Source organism: Theropithecus gelada, chromosome 6, assembly GCF_003255815.1.
Source record: "Theropithecus gelada isolate Dixy chromosome 6, Tgel_1.0, whole genome shotgun sequence".
Classification (NCBI taxonomy): Eukaryota; Metazoa; Chordata; class Mammalia; order Primates; family Cercopithecidae; genus Theropithecus; species Theropithecus gelada.
This window is the reverse complement of record NC_037673.1, coordinates 163,818,550-163,836,361: the sequence shown is the minus strand read 5'-3', so window position 1 is coordinate 163,836,361 and position 17,812 is coordinate 163,818,550. Positions and strand designations below refer to the sequence as shown.

The following is a 17,812-nucleotide window of genomic DNA, read 5'->3' as shown; positions in this document are numbered from 1 at the left end:
CAGCTTGGCTTCCAACTGACTCCTGATTGACTACAGTCATCATGGCGAGAATAAAGAGATCGTCAACTTTCCCAAAGAAAAGTTATTAAATATTAGTTTTCCTAAAGGGGAACATTCTCTGCAACAGTAATTGAAAAAAATAAAATCTTTATTGACATTCTTTGAGGGAAAATACAATATTCAACATTTAGGCTGAAGCTAGATAGGTAGAGAAAATACAGATTTGAAGCAATTATACTGACAAAGTCAGCCAAGAAAATTGGCTGTGAGAGAAGGCATCTTGTCTGCTGCTATTCTGGCCTGATTGGCACCAAGGGTTTCTTCTTTTTTTACTTTCACTCAGCCACACACTTACTCACTCCACAAACATTTATGGAATGCCTAAAAATGTGATTCATCTTTGCCCTCAAATGAAATGCAGTCTAATGGGTGGCTGGGGCTGGAATCAAACAATAATAAGCAAATAACTGGACTTCAAAGTAACAAGTGCTGCGACAGAAACACAGACTCCAGTGGGAGGACAGAGGGAAGAAAAGGATAAATCTGTGCACGGAATCTGCTTATTAGCTATTTTTACCAATCTTCAGGCACTATACCATTGCCACTGAAGTAAAAAAGGCCCTGCATTGAGTATATAAGAATCCTTTTTAATGACTTATTTTAAAAGGAAGAACTAATCCGCTACATGTGATAACAAAAAGTGGTTCATATCTGGCTTTTTCAGACTTTTACTTTTCCCTGATTACAAATATAACTTGTGTTCATCATAGAGAATTAGGAAATGCAAAATAAAAATCACAAAAATAAAATAAATAGAAAAATCACCTGTAATTCCATTATCTAGAGATAGTCATAATTTTATGGCAGATATTTTTAATCTTTTCTGCATGTATTTGCATATGTATTAAAATCTATTCTTGTGCATAACAGAAACAGTCATAGACTACTCTGTGACCTGTCCTTTTTAAATTTATGATATACCACAAATATCATTCCTTGTCTTTAAATATTATTCTATATCATCATTTCAGCAGTCACATATTATTTTATTACATCAATATATCAATTTATTTAACCAATTGCTTATTGATTAACTTTTAGACTATTTCTAGTTCTTCTATATTATAAATAGTGGAGGAGCTTGGATCTGTTAAATTTGGAGAAGAGAAATTAATAATTTGAACTATATTCTACTCAAACTTATCTTAGAATCTCTGATATTTTAATAAAGTGGTTTATAGCATTTTCTGTAATTATATATAAATATATTAAAAATCATTATATAAATATCATACATAATTATCATATATAAATATCATATTAAAATATATAAACCATATTTTAGAATTAAAGATCCCCAAAACCACTTGATACTTCCTATAGAAATCTATGTTGAAAGCAAAATTTTACAAAATGATGATGCTTTATGGGTGGTGAATCAAAGTTGGAAAAACCAAAAGAAAACAGGTAAGGTTAGTACACAGAATACAGGCCACACTGCATTCTGACAGAATCTGATGGAAGACAGCAAAAGGTTTGCCCTAATTTGCCTACCAACCGAGAGGAATCAAAAAGTACTCTCATTCTAATGAATAATAATGTCTTAAAAAGAAAAAAAAAAAAAGCAGTTGTTCTTTACCTCATCTGTTCCAGTACTGTCATAAGAAATGTTTCCTTGCAGATCTTTGTAAAGAAGATCTTTATGTGTGGTGTCATAAGCAATATGCTTAATAACATATTCAAAGCAAATGCGATTCTTTGTTTTAAAGAATCGTTTGGTAAAATTTTGCTTATCATTAGGAATAATTAAAATAAGTTCTGTTTAGGGAATCATTTCAGGTTATATTATTCCCTTGAGGTAACTAGAAACACTGGGATATTATTAAACAAGCGTTCGCTGTTAGACTAGGAACTGAAAAAGAGACTTGATGACATTCCTTTGTCCTCCACGTGTGGAAAGGCAGATGGAAGAGTCTGCATGGAGTGCAGAGGGAAAGGCCACTGACCGCCTGGTGCCCTTATTGTCCAACATGCATACATTTAGTTGAGAGAATTACCTATAGACAGTAGCTGACTTCAGGAGGTCATTTTTGGGTGCACTGTCCTCATATAGTTTAATTAGCTTGACTTTTTCTTGATGACAAAACACATAAGAGTCACAAAGAAAGACCCAGTATAATCACATTGCTTTCAAGGGCATTTTGAAAGTGTGGGAAATGAATGTTTAATTCTAGGAAGCATTGTTGCAACAAAAGATACATTGGCTTATTAAAAACATATTATTTATGAGAGATGAATGCAGAATAAAGCAGCAGGCAGCAGTCACTGTTCATAAAAAAACTGTCATCCCAAAGCTGCCTTTTTAGCTTCTGAAACAGATGCATTCACTCTTTTTCCAGGAAGTCTTCTTTCTCTGAATGAAACCCCTTAACCATGATCACTCTTCTCTGGGGCAGACTCAAATGTATATATTCTATATGTGACAGGATAGCTTTATACTTGCCATATTGCTTTGTACACATTTTCAAGTTCATTTTCTGATTTGTCAAAGTACTCTTGAGTACCAGGCATTAGAAAATAATTATAAAGAACAGGTATACTGAGTTTTCCCTTTTCACCCAGACTGTGTGTTCCTAATTAAACCAGGAACCACATCTTGTCTTTTTATTTTTTACAGCTGGTTTATGGGGTAATTGTTTAGCAATAGATAAAGAAGAAAGAGTAAACAAAGGGACTAACGAGTGAGATAAAGATGGTTAATTTCAAAGCAAAAGAAATATGGGTAAAGAAACAGGCTGCAGTATAAGTTGAAGATAGCAGAGGTAGAAAAATATATTAATAATCAAAGATTAATAGCATGGACTGCCTCTAAAACACTGATACCTATAACATCCATATTCTGGAAAATGTGTCCATGTGTGGAATGAATGTACTGTGTAAATGAAGAGTTGTTACAGTGATTCAGGGCTTAGATAATACGGCTTTAAAAAAATCTGGCTCCTTGAATGGGCTTGAGAGTTCACATTGCCTGTTCTAGGTCATTGTCAGGCTTCATGGGGTAGGCACATTTTCCTACAGTTTTGAAAGTCAGACTGATCTCTGACGTTCATGTACTACCCAAGTAATCTGAGGAGTGTATAGTAACTGGGATAACGTGGGAAAGTGGAGGGAAGATGAGTTTCCTGTGTAAGTATTATTTGGATCTAACAATATTTTTCTGGTACTGTCTATATGAAAATGTGACTCTCTGACTTAACATAACAATTGCTTCTGTTTTCATTCTGGACGTGTACCAGAACTCATTTACTCCCTTTGAGCTAGGTACTATTATTTTTCCCACTATGTTGATAGAAAGATACAGACCCTGAAATAAAGCCACCAAATTTTAAGTGGCAGAGCTGGGATTCTAACCTCCTTATCCACTGTTCAAGATTACCTCCCATATAAAGTCATTAAATCATGTGGTCAAGAAAATGTCGAAAGTTTCTGTAAATGGTTGTTTTCAAATGACCAGGGATGCTTTGATTAAAGCCAGGCAGTCTTGGTGACACTTGACCATTGCAATAGCAAGTTGTTGAACACTCAGACCTAGCCTCAACCACATGGTACAAAAATGTACTGTGGGCTCACATAATTTTAGAGACTCCAAGATTATCAATGGAAGCAGAGGATCACTGTTATCTGAAAATAGATTCTCTTCTTGAGAACTTCATGCAACAATTTACTATCAAATTCTACATCCTTGGGTTCATTTAAATATCAGCAGATATCAAAAGTCTTTGTGTATCACACCAAATCACAGGAAACAAGGCATTTTGTCTTCCCAATTCGAAAGAGGCACAGCCCATTAATAAACCATGCCAATCTTGTTAGACTATAAGCGCTTACAAAATCTCATTATATTATATTGGCATTGGGCTTACTTGATATTTTTGGAGAGCTTACATATTCCTGGGGTGTTGTGTTTCTTTTTTTCTCACCATTCATCAGACAGCACATCAGTTTGACAGAATGGTGTTCTAAGTTGAAGATTTACTTTCTTGCATTTGTTTTTTGAGACAGTGAAATGAAGAAGGCAAATGTGAGAAATGCAAATTTGGAGTTGTCTGGGGCTAGAGCTCAACAGAGCCCAACAACATAAAAATTGTGGTGTTTTGCTAGAAGACATTTATAAAAGCTTCAATGCTGACAATGTGACCAGCTAGTATAAAAACACAACCTAAATTCTGGGTTTAGAAAGATAACATTTCTGTTAACTAATGCTCCTCTGATAAAGTTCACGTACAGTTACTCTTGCATGTTCCACATTCTGAATACTTACTAAGTACTTTAAATCTTTATCTCACTTGATCCACCCCAAGAGGGAGGTGCTATTAATGCCCCCACTTGACAGGTGAGGAAATTGAGACATACAGAGATGATATAACTTATCCAAGTTCAAGTTATAAGCAGTAGAAACTTGGTCTCAAATTTTTAATGTCTGTTAAAAATTATTATTATTTTCCTTTACTGCAATTCTGCCTTTCAAATAAATGTTTTTGACTGTCAGTTTTGCATATCTGCCTCTACGGGAAAAAATCTGAATGTGTTAGAGGCATCAGTTGTGGGTTTCTGTATTTGACTTGCATATGTACTTTCACAAGAATAAACATTTTGGGGGCGCCAAATCAAAGGTGAGGACCTAAAGAATAAAAGTTCAAAGATACCTAGGTAGAACAAAGGTGATGGCATGACTGCATAATCAGTTTTTGACCTCAGGTGACCTGACCTGCATAATCCTGGAAATTCATTTGTCTTCATCAAAAGGGCAGCTGAGTTGACTAAACTGCATGCAAGAAGGTCAGCCAGTTTCAGCAGAGTGACTGGAGGCAGCTATTCAATGTCAATACCCACACACAGCTACACACCCTGGAGTTTATTCCTCTTTTAAAGAGAATGTAATGGAGAAATTCTAGTCAGCAATAAGTTAGCTTTTTCAGGAGTCTAATGACATCATTATAGAACATTCTAACTTTGCTCTGTGGATACAATGTCATTAGTGCCCCTGGGGTTTAGCCCATGCTATCTCAGTTATTCTACACAGCCTCTCACCATGTTGTATCCTCTCCCAGTAGCTGGAAAAATAAGAGCTGTTATAGACACAAAAGAGTCTGCAGTAGCCCCAAGAGCACACAATATTATTTTATTCATTAGTTGTCAAGTGCCTGCAGGGTTCAAAGAGACAGGTCAATAGAAGGGTTTATATAATATGAATTGTTCTACACTAAAAAAAAATAAGGTATTGGAGAAAAGGTGTCCCTAGGGTGGAAATTTAATAGAAGCTGTAGATTCAATTGGGGTCTCTAAACTTGACCCCCTTTTCTGAGACCACCAGCCTGAAAGTGAGTATTTGAGCAGTGATTTGGATTTTCCTTTCAATCATTGACTATTATCCTCCGATGCTCCTACAAGCATTTGGTATGCTAAATACTGAACCTGGTCATCACATTCTCAAGTACTTGACATATAGTGTACATAGTGGATGTTCTATACATCTTAGTTGAAGGAACAAATGTCAAGGGCTTAGTAGAGACAAATGATGTTTCAGAGAACTTCCCCAGTGGACAACTAAGAGGACCAGCATCCTTCTCACTGAGTACTGAGCAAACTTATTTTGGCATAGGGGTCAGGTCAAATAAAAGTGTTAATGGGAACCATCTTTTATGCTAAAATTAGAATCACTTTATTATTTTCATGATTATTGAAACAGTATATACACATTGCAAAAATTGAAACAATGCTGAACAATACATAGTAGACATTTTCCATCACCCCAAACCTGAAAGATTTTAAATAATAAAATATAATCTAAATTATTTTATGGAGTCTTACCTACAGGTATATGTATAGAAATGGCCATATAATAAGTGGCATCTACACATTGGTAGCACTGCTATAAGCCATAACAGACATGATTGTTTAAAGCTTTTTATATAAAGCCTTAAAGATATTGGAATCTTTTGGAATTCTGGGTGTGTGGGGGGGGTTGGAGGGTAGGTTGCGCTGGTATCTCCAGAGAACTGGCATGGCTCCTCTTATAAGTTATTAAGAGTTAGAGAAATCATCAGTTTTCTTTTCTTTTCTTTTCTTTTTTTTTTTCTTTGCCTGACAGAGAGGGTAGAAGGGTAAAACTAACTAATTTTTGGCTTACTTTTCATTAGCTTTCCTTAGCAAAGATTTTCTGTTGGAATGATTTGTCACACCACTCTTGTTCTTTTGTCCTTGGGTCAATCATTTGTCAAAAGTCCTTTTCCAAGAGAAATAGGCGCCTGCGTGAACACCTGAACTCACATCTGTGAAAGTAAACTTTCGTTTAGGAATCCACCGTGTTAATACCCAGTTTGATTTTCAGATCACACAGATCTATTTTAAATAACCAGTGAAATATATTGCAATGCCAAACCTTCTTTGGAGAGTATCACATAAGATTATTTGATTCTAAGCTTCTATTGAAAGCCTAAGAGGAATGATGGGTTAGGAAGCTTGCCTGTAGGGTATGTATGTGATCCATTCACCCCTCTAGTACTTGAGGTTAGATCACCAAAAGGCCACATGCTTGGATCTCAGTTTTATGTCAAGGGGAGTGAATCTATATTGAATCAGGTTCTAATCAATTTATTTCATTAGAGGTATATATTTAATCAGGTTCTAATCAATTTATCTTTTTTTATTAAAGGTATATATATTCATAAAATAAAGGTATATATATGTGTGTGTGTGTATATATATATACCCACACAAACACAAACGAATCAGAAATTTATGATACTCTGTCAGTGTGTTATCTTATAAAATTGTCTTTTGTTATTTTATAAAATTGTCTTTCGTTTTGTTGATGCCCTAGTTACCAGTTTGTATAGGTTTTGAATGGTCTGCTCTAACACAGATTTACTATAAATCATCTTCGTTTGTTTTCACTGCATAATTTTGCACATTGCAAGATTTTTAAAGGATGCATATATTACACTGGAGCAGAAATGCAAGCACTAGTTTCACAGGTTTGTTGTGAGGATTAAGTGAGATAATGCATGAAAAACATTTATCCCAGCACACTGCACATAGAATGAGTTCCGTAAAAGATCATTACCATGACTACTGAAATGTTTATATCCCAGAGAATTCGTAACTTCCATATTACAAGCAGAATGTATCATTCAGGAATTGTGTATAATTGTTAGGAAAATATCTGTGCCCATTCTATATTTCTGGAGATCTATCTATCTATCTATCTATATCTATATATAGATAGATATATAGATATCTGCTGTTTATATATAGATATAGATATAATCTGTAGCTATAAAAATATATATATATCTGTAGCTGAAGATTTCATTTATATAGACTGTACCTATATTATAGGTGTTCTAAAGGGATTAACATGATGATAAATGGATATTTATAATAGACACACACTTATTCATAAAGACATACATAACAGATCACTATAAAATACAATATTTATTTTTATAAGTCTAGTTTCATGGTTCTTATGCCTAACTCAATGTCAAATCACTTGGGAAACTAAAAATATCGACCAGCTTGGGCCTGACTCAAGCTGTTAATGAGTCTTGCAGTGGGGCCCAGTCTGTGTAGTTCAATAAAGTCTCCAGATGACTCTGACTTTAGTTATGCTTGAGAAAAATGTTAAAACGTCAGGTTATAAAATTCTACTGTTCAAAATAATAGTGTGAGTGACTGATACCTAACCTGTTTTATGACTATGCTAAATAAATATGAGCTTACTCCTTGGCTGATGGACTCTCAAATGCTTCTCCATTTATGTCAGGGCTATTATACAACAGTAAAATAGTCTCAACATAAACTTCATTTTAATTCACATTATCCTCATAAAGCAGTGCTACAGAACTATGGGGTGGGGTATGTGTGTGTCAGACCAAATCATATTAGTGATGCCTTTCTTCTATATCCTCCATACTTTGATAACTATGAGTCTAAAGGCTTAATTCAAATGGTGGGGAAAAAAGAAAAAAGTTACAAGATTACATATTTATTGCCATATTTGGGTGCATGTAGACAGGCAAATGAAAGAGTCTCTTTAATTAATTTGGTGACAGGGGACTTTATAAACCTACATACTTGGGATAGTGCCAGGGTTTCCCAGTTCCTCCTACATAGCTGAGTAAATGCAATCGCTTGGGATGCAAAAAAGAAGCAAGGATGAACTGAACGGGGAAGGAAAAATGGCAAGGAGGAATGCAAAACAGACTACTTCTTTGGAACATAATAGATTTGCCCAGCAGGCTGTTGAAAACAGCATGTGTAATCTAGAGGGCACTGACATCGGAACATATAAAAGAAAATACCTTCCAAGGAAAAAAATGGAGGGATAGAGACAGGAACTGGAAGGCAGGCTCACTGTGAACGTGCATGTCCCAGGAGGTAATGAAGACTCTCAATATTGTCTGTGCTATCCTATCTGAAGAACATTCTTGGGTAGTAACATTCATTGCGATTTGAATGACCAAGTCTGTGAATGAGTGTTTCCTGAGTCTCATACGGGTCTTTTAGTGCATGGAAAAAAATGTGATGAGACAGAGAGGGGGAGAGAGAGAATTGAGTGAGAGAGAGAGAGAGAGAGAGACTGAGAGAGAGAGAAAGAGAGAGAATAAATATCTGGCCAAAGGAATCAAATTAATAAAGTGAAACAAAAAGGACAGGATATGGACACACTTTCATTGACATTGGATCACATTGCCCTTTATAATGTGTATATGTTTAGTAAAATTGCAGGGCTCCCTTTGTCCTTATCTCTGGACACCTTGGGAGTTTTGATCCTTAAAATTACAAAGAGGACAGAGAAGGATCACAAAACTCTCCCTCTTGGATGCATTGCCACCCATCTTTTTGATGTGAAACATCTGAAACCAAATTCTCAAAAATAATTTTCCACTGAGCATTTATTCAGCGCTCTGTTTCTCTGGTGATTCTTAACAAAGGTTTTGTTGCAGGTGCCCAGAGGAAAGACTAATTTAAATGTAGAAAGAGACACTTAAAAAATAATGTCATCTGTTGGCAAAATCTCTGAGGGTATTACCTTCCTTTCACGCATGCAGGGAGCTAAACCTGATTGCATTTAGGGTTATCTTTAGCAGCTATACTCAGAATCAAAACATTCTCATGAGGACTATTGTTCTAACTAATCTACTTATTAAGCTTTTATTCCATTTTAATAGTCTTTTATTTAAAAAAAAAACCCTCAAAAATGGCAGCAATAGATTTTGCAATTATTAGCAAGTAAAGAGCAGCTATAACTTACAACCATTGGTTTGTCTAAGAAAGCTACACTTTAAACCGTTTTGCTTAATTACAGGCACTCACTCCCCCACCTGCCACCCTGCCCTCTGTCCCCAGTAAAATACTATCAATATGAAGCCAAATTTCCTCTAATTTGGAGTTGAAGATGAAAAAGTTCAGCAGGTGTGATGTGTCACTGCTGTTTACAGGAATGAGAAGTAGGAGCCAAGGGTGGGATATCAGAGAAAAAAAGCCCAGTACATAATATTTGTGAATGAGAGAGTCATAGCTTTGTTTAAGCTCATTCTTTGTGCCAATACTAATTTCTGTTTTTCTTTTTCTTTATGCTTCCTCTACCTTAACTGTCTTCAAAGGATAGAACCATCATTCTGTGAGTTTCCCTCTTAAATGCTGCTTTTCTTGAGCATGATATGTTCACACATTTGTTTTGAACAAAAGCTATATACACCAAACCAATTAAACGAACATTTTCTAATTTTTTACTTCTTATTAAGAATTTTCCCCACAATCTACAAACAGTATAATTTTAAAATGCATAACTCTTTTCCCATATCTATTATCCTTGTATATCTGAACACAAACACAAACTGCTAGAGAAATGTATAAAGCAGCACATTCAAGGATGCATGTAAACACTGAGAACTGTGAGCCCACCAAAGTCATACTGCATTCCTTAGAAATGCTCCTCCTACTTTATTTTTAAAGTTCGGTTTGGAAATTCCAAATAAAAGAATCAGCTTATTGTTACGCCAAGTGTGTGCTCAGTTAAAATGGCACACCTTCTGCAGCTAATTTATTCTTTGACTTCTGATTAAGTATTTTATTTATTTATTTATTTATCTATTTTTGGGACAAGGTTTCACTCCCGTCACTCAGGCTAAAGTTCAGTGGGGGATCTCGGCTCACTGCAACCTCTGCCTCCTGGGTTCAAGCGATTTTCCGGCCTCAGCCTTACAAGTAGCTGGGACTACAGGGGTGCACCACCACACCCAGCTAATTTTTGTATTTTTATAGAGATGAGGTTTCACCATGTTGCCCAGGCTGGTTTAGAACTCCTGATCTCAAACGACCCACCCGCCTTGGCCTCCCAAAGTTCTGGGATTACAGTTTTGAGCCACTGCGCATATATTAAGGCTTTACTATCAGAAATTTCCACATCATTTTCATTCAGGGTCTCTCAGAATGGTTTTAGGAATCATCTAAAAGCAAAAATGAAAATGCAACCTCATGCTGCACTGGTATCTGTTTATTCCTAAGTAGACAGGGAATGTCCCAGGAATCTGCTTCTCCATTACAGCATATGAATGATGCAGGAAGTTATATTAAATGCAAACAGGGAGTGACCCAAGAAGTAATAGCATTTAACATTTGTGGAACGTTTCTAAAAAATATTAAACTCCATAATCATTAGTTCACGAAACCTCATAACACCCTCACAGGAGTCATAAGCAGTATAAATCAGACAACAAACCTTGATATCACAAGGTAAGTCTCTGTTAAACAAGGATTTGATCATTTACACAAGAGCTAGATTTCTGTTTTTTCATAAGGGGACTCTTGGTGGAGCTGAGAAAGATTTTCTTCAATGACCTTGAACTCTCATCCTTAAATAAATAAAGCAGCCCCAGGAAAGAGGGAAGAGTATACACATTCAGCTCACTTAGAGGAAGCAACTTGGGGAGTGCAGGAGATTTTCAAAGGTGAGAACACCAGATTATATTTTCTTTGTTGGGGACTTTGTTATGAGAATTGCACCATCAAAGGGCCAATGAAAGACTTTCTCCTGAGATGAAAGATCAGTATCTTATTTGATTTGCAGGCAAGAAATAAACTTCAAAATGAGGAGTTCTTTACTGTGCTTTCCTTGATTAGATGCCTCTTCTAGTTTAGGAGGCTGCTGGCCATATCTTAAGTTCTCAGACAGAGAAACTGAGATATGTAGAGGTTTCATGTGAATTCCCTGGCCCTCACGACCCATGCCATTCAATAGGAGGTGGCACATCTGCCATATTCCCATTATACCCAGGCACGTGGGAAATCAACAGCAAGAAGCCCTCTTATCAGTGAGATAAACAGCTGCCTAAAGAACAAGAGTGGATATTAGTGAGACGATGGTCTCCTCTCCACTGCCCCTGGCAGATCCTGTTGTTTGTCTGCTCAGTAGACAGCAGTTGTTTCTCCAACCTCCCCGCTTCTTTCCTGGCCAAATCTCACTTTTGTTTATATTAACAGGTGCTCAGAGAAGCTGTGCCCCTCTCTTAGCCCAGAAGATGACCTGTGGTTTGTCTAAGTATCTAATAATTCCATGCACTTGGTTGATTGACTGATGGGTGGACTGATGACCTGGCTTTGTCTAATAAACATGAGAGAAATTTGAGTGATTCTTAGAATAATTTTAGTCCCTGATGAAAAAAGAGAGATGCTGGGGGTAGATCCGCCCCTGACTTGCCTTTCCTGGTTTGGATGTCATTGTGGCAGTGAGAGGTGCTTGAAGATGAAGCCTAATGTGACTTCAAGGGCACATGTGGCCAACACCAATACAGAGATTCTGTAGTCCTCAAAAGCATTGTGAACTACTGAACCAAGCCAGAAAGTATCCACCTCCAGACCCAAGGGCCTTATTTTTAAGGCAGTTTTTGCTCAGTATTGAGCTATTTTTGCAACTGAAATCAGATGTAAGGATGTATCTCTCTCCTTCTCCACCAAAGAATGTTTTGCATTTACAAAAGACCTGTGTATTTTTAAAAGCTCATCATATTTGAGTGTCTTACAGTATTTACAGGGAGCTATAATGTATAAGGTAACTCATAGAGTTTGCCTAGGATTGTCCTAAATTATATTGCTGGGAAGTGCCATATCCCAGAAACCCCTTTCGGTCTCAGGCAAACCTGGATAGCACGTTAAATGTGTTAAAAAATCCAACATAGGAAATCTGTTCTCCCCCAAATTAAGGAATTATTCAGATAATTCAATATGTTTTCCCCCTCAAACATTGGGCATATCAAGTGCAAATAGCATTTGGACTGAATTTATATAATGTCTTTAGTAGGCCACTTTGCTTTCCAGATACAGAAGAATGAATATTTCAGACCATCTGTGAAAAGAAAACTAGAATAGGCTTACATTAGGATTACTATTATGAAAAGCTAGTAATATATGAAGAGTACACGTAAATATGCCAGGCCCTCTAAAACAATACTTTAAAAATAAAGTAGGAGGAACATTTCTAAGGAATGCAGTATGACTTTGGCGGGCTCACTCACTGTCCTTGAGTGATCTCATCCAAATCTCAAATAATTCTAAAAATATTAATATTTAATATTAGTAATTTTGAATTTTTAACTTAGCACATGTAATAATGTAATGTTTTTATTCAATACCATAATTAATGTTTGTTTCCATTCTGCAGATGAAGAAACTGAGGCTTGGAGAGCTTAAGTAAACTGGGAAGGTTACTCATATGGTAAGTTTTTGAAAAAAGATTCCCTACTTTTGCCAGTAAACATGCGTGGATTTCGTTTGGGGTTGAAACTATCACAGAACACATCAACACTTATGTGAACTGAGTTAGAACATCCTAAATGCTCATTACCATTTCTTAGAAGTTTCACTTCAGTTCCTTTCAACCTGCAGATTTAAGCACAAGTCCCTGGGGAAAAATGTTAAATGTGTGCCTGGGAAGGTCCCTGCTGGCACAGTCTCCAGTCGGTACAAGTCACCCTCAGGGACCTGCCCATTGACAGAGTCCCTGCACCCAGCAAGACGAAAGTGGAATTAAAGGCAAATGCCACATCTTGCATCTCTGCTGATGGGATTCGCCTGTTTTACACAAATACCTCTGCCTCTGGTCCAGTAGAAAACCACACAAGGCATTTCAAGCAGTGGAATCAGAGGTTACTGAAGTGGAAGTTATCAGCTAGACCCTGTCCTGTATTATCTGCTTGCAGGAGAGGAATGGGAATGATGTTGGCGATTTTTGATCTGATTGTATTTAGAAGATAATGTCAATGAAAATTGAGTATTGTTACTAGTGCAAAGTAAATGTCGGGGCAGACTGGGACATTTAAGAAAGAGTGGAGAGGCCACTTTTCAGGGGAAAAAAAACATTCAATTTTATTAACATTACAGCTATTACATGCCACATTATTTTTGTTTTGTTTTTTGGCAAAAATAAAATAATTGAGGAAACCCAGCAACCAAATATCAGAGTCAATTTATGTAACGGTAAAATCCAGAATGGAACCGCAAGTCACCTTATTTATTTGGTTAGTTTATATCTCTCTTTTTCAATATTAAGCACTCCCACAATGGCACATCCAAAGATATTTTAACAATTGTTTGCTGAAAAGTTGGTGATTTGTTTAGTACATACTGGAATCCAAAAAATTGAAAATTCTTTCACAGTATAAGAATTCATTTTTTTTGCCCTCTTATATCCTCTTCTGCCCTTGACCTCCAGATGTTTTAAAACATATGAAATGGGATCACAGGCACTTTTTTGGTGAGGTCTGTGACCAGGAAGAAGATATCCATCTACTGACACTAATGACAATATCACTGATGGTAATATTGAGAATACTTTCATTTGTTTACTGTATGCCAAGCCTTGTGCTAAGTAATTTTATATGCATTGTTGTGTTCATTTTTCCCAGTAACCTTATGATAACCCTACAATCACTGCCCTTGTCCAGGAGAAGAAACAGAGATTCAGAAGAGTAAAGATTCTGCCCAAGGTCATACAGTTAGGACACAGGGATAAAGCCTGTATTGAACATAGGCTATTTGACTTCAGAGCTCGGTATCACTCTACTATATTCCCTCCACTTGCAGAGTCTACTTATCCAACAAGATTTATGATACTTGAAATCATATTTTAAAAGGACTTCAGGGTTATTTAGCCCATGTCCTGACTAGGATAAGATCAATTCCTTATAAAGCAGTGCCTTAAGGTTGTACAAACCAAAAATGTAATGAGAGTTCAAGAAAGCTTTAGAGAAATTCTTGGATGATAGATCTTTCCCAGTTAGGGATACCCCCTTTGAGGACAATATCACAAAGGGCAACTATCATCATGTCACACCAATGTCCCTTGGTACTACTATAAAAGACAAAATACTGAATAGTGGGGGCTATAAGTCTTAGCTCATATGACTTTTTTATGTTCTTATGATTCTTAAAATATATCTAAGTAACCTATTTCTATAATTCATCAAACTTAGCCATGAGGAATCACTGAATCTGGCTGTTACTTGTCTAACTGGAGGCAAAGGTGAAGCCATTCTTATTAGAAGAAGGTGATGCTATTTTTGTAGCTTGTTTTGTTGGAGGAGAAAACAACTGGACGATGAGAAGATCTGGGCCGTTTTCATGTCTGCTTTGGAGAAGCTGAGTGTGACTCCCAGCAAGTTGAACTCTGAGCCTCACTTTTCTCATTAACAAAATGAAAAATTGAAAGCTGGGCATTTCCCCTCAGGGAAAGATTGTACTGAAAAAAAATTTTGACAGTCAACAAAGACCTAGGTAAGGGGCTTTTGTTTATCTAATGCTGAATTCTAGAAGGAGAAAACATCTCTTCTGAAAAATACATACCCTTAGGCAAAGAGGCTTTGAAATTTACATAACCAGCATATTTCAGGAAACCCCAAGACAAGAAATCAAAGTGGTCTTGACTCAATTGTACTTTACAGAGTCTGGCAGAGGTCAACATAAATTTCTCTACAAGGATGGAATGCACCCTCAACTCAGGCCTCACAAAATATCCACAGATCAATTCCAGATAACATAACTTCACTCTCCGCTCAAATTGCAAAACAAACAAGGAAACAGGTGTTCATGAGTAGTATTCAGCGGAAACAACAGAAAGTATCATTACATAGTGAAATTATGAAATTCAGCCTATAACATAACTATATTTAAATATTTTAAAAATAATTTTCAAAATGAGCAAGGGGCAAGACATTCTCAAGGAAAACCAGTCCGATTATAAAATGAACTTCTAGAAATGATATGTTCTAAATGGAAATTCAAGTGAAAAAATAAAATCATGAAATAGAAAAACTCAACGTATATATGTTCACTAACTGATAAGAATTGAAAGATATAATTTATCCATAATACTGAAGACAGATGCACAGAGATTAAAATATGAAAGAATAAGAGACAAAATGGAATAGAAAATGAAAACATCTTGTGTAAGTTCAATTAATATTCTAGATAACAAAGAATGTATAGAAGATGGGACAGTAATGTTGCTAGGACTTTTTGAAAAACCTGAATCCTCAGATTTAAAAACCGCAAAAAATCCTAGATATAATAAGAAATAAGAAATACAAATCTAGTCACAGTGGAGTAAAGCTGCGTAACATTGAAGACAATGAGAATCTTAGTACCAAGCAGAAATTTAAAACTCAGATTGCCTACAGAGAAAAAGAGTTTATTGTCAACAGATAGCAATAAAAATTGAAGACACTCTTTTCAATCTCTAAAACACTGAGGAAAAATAAATAGCAACCTAGAATTGTATAACTGGCTAACTATTATGCAATAATGAATCATAAGTATTTTTTAGACAAACACAAAAATGAGAGTATGTCACCAATAAATCCTAACTAAAAGAGCTCTTGGTATAGTGGTCCTTACCCAGATTCTAATTTAGATGGTCTGAGGAGGAGCCCAGGCATTCTCTCTCTCCTTCTCTCCTTCCCCCCATCTCCACTCTCTCTGTCTGTCTATCTCTAAAAATGTATGTCCTGGTACTTAGTTTTTAAGCCACCTAGGAGATGACCATGAGCAGACCGCATTGAAAGATATAATTTATCCATAATATTGAAGACAGAGACACAGAGATTAAAATACGAGACAATCAGAGACAAAATGGAATAGAAAAGAAAACATCTTGTGTAAGTCCATTGTTGTACAACGGGCTTTTCAGACTTGACTGTGTCTACTGATCACCTGGGAATCTTGTTGAAGTATGGACTCTGACTTAATGGGCCTCAGGTTCTGCATTTCTGATAAGCTCTCAGGTGATGCTGATGGTGTTGGTCCATAGACCACACTTTGAGTAGCAAACCCTCAAAGGAACAGTTCAGAAAGGTAAAAATTTATCCCAGGGAAAAGACTGATATTCAAATAACAATGGTGAACAAAACATTTGTTAAATGTGGGTAAATAAAAACAAATATTAATTGTATCAAATGATAATAAGTTTCATTTTCATGGGAAACAAGTAAAATGAGAGGAAATGAGAGGAGATGATGGGTTAAGCTCTTCCAAGTTTTCATATTATTCAGATGAAACACAGAAGCATGATTTATCAAAGTGGATGCCTTGGTGTAGATCAAGAGTTTTACAAATGTTTGGGGTGAATAACTAATAAAGCTTAAAGAATCCCCACGATCTAGTGACCATAAAATCTATTAAGCAAACCAGGCCACTTTTGAGAGTAAAAGGGGGTGTCATTAGTAATTAAAATGAACAACACACATAAACCAAGATCATGCCAGGCAAATGAGGACAAGGGGTCAGTTCCTCTAAAAAGCTGTGAGGTGAGGCTGAATGAGCAGATCTGTGAGTCTCTCTCCACCCCAACTCCCCATATCCAACCTAGCGAGAAACTCCTCTTTTTGTTTACCTTGTACCTCATGGTTCTATGTTGATGCTCACTCAAAAAAAATAAATATAATGGGCACCTGTTGATTTTGTCTGCCAAACATCAACTTCTTTGGGTGGTTTCACCTTGATTTCCTTTGTGGAAAAGCACACCACCTCACTCTCTATCCCTTTATCATCAGTCTCTGCCTACTCCAGAAACAGAAACATCTTCCAAACCTGGCCGATCGGGCTGTTCTATTCCCGTGACCACAATGATTGGTTACAGCATAAGCGTAAGACCAGGGCAGCCCAAGGAGAGTCAATCCTGAGGATAACTAAGAAGGTGAATGCTTTTTCTATTGGATTTCTAGTTGTAAGGATTATGCAAGCCTTCAGCTTCTGGGAACCAGCGAGTAGACAGCCTGTTTGAGATCCATCTAAACCAGAGGGAGAGAGACAAACATGCCTAAGCTATCGGTGACATGGTTTGCACCATTGACTCTAGGCAAGCCTGAAGCTAATTATACCTCTGCACTCGGAGGTGAAGTGAAACAATATCTTCTAAATCACTTCTTAGTATTTATTTATTAATTCTTATTTCTGTTGTCCTTATTTACTTAAGTCAGTTTGAACTGGGTTTAGACCAGCCAATGAAAGGAATAATTAATAAGATGTATAGTTTGTGAAAACCACTTGACCAAATTAACTTGGCAATCCCTTTCAGCTCCAGGGACATCACTCATGTGGCACCAGCTACGTAAGAATGAGAATTAGAATTACTGTTTTCCAGGTGCTAATATTCAAATCTATGGCTTGAAACTGCTGTGAACTTTTCAATGCTTTCTACTTCTTTTAAAAACAGATTTTCTAAACCCAGCTCACTCACTTTACAATTGGAAAA

The 17,812-nt window shown here is 36.4% G+C and overlaps 1 protein-coding gene across 4 annotated transcripts in view; it reads right to left on the bottom strand.

Moving 5' to 3' along the window:
- The window catches only part of TENM2 (teneurin transmembrane protein 2), a 985,093-nt gene that overhangs the window by 599,624 nt on the left and 367,657 nt on the right, over positions 1-17,812 (bottom strand). The gene's annotated exons all lie outside the window — the stretch shown is intronic.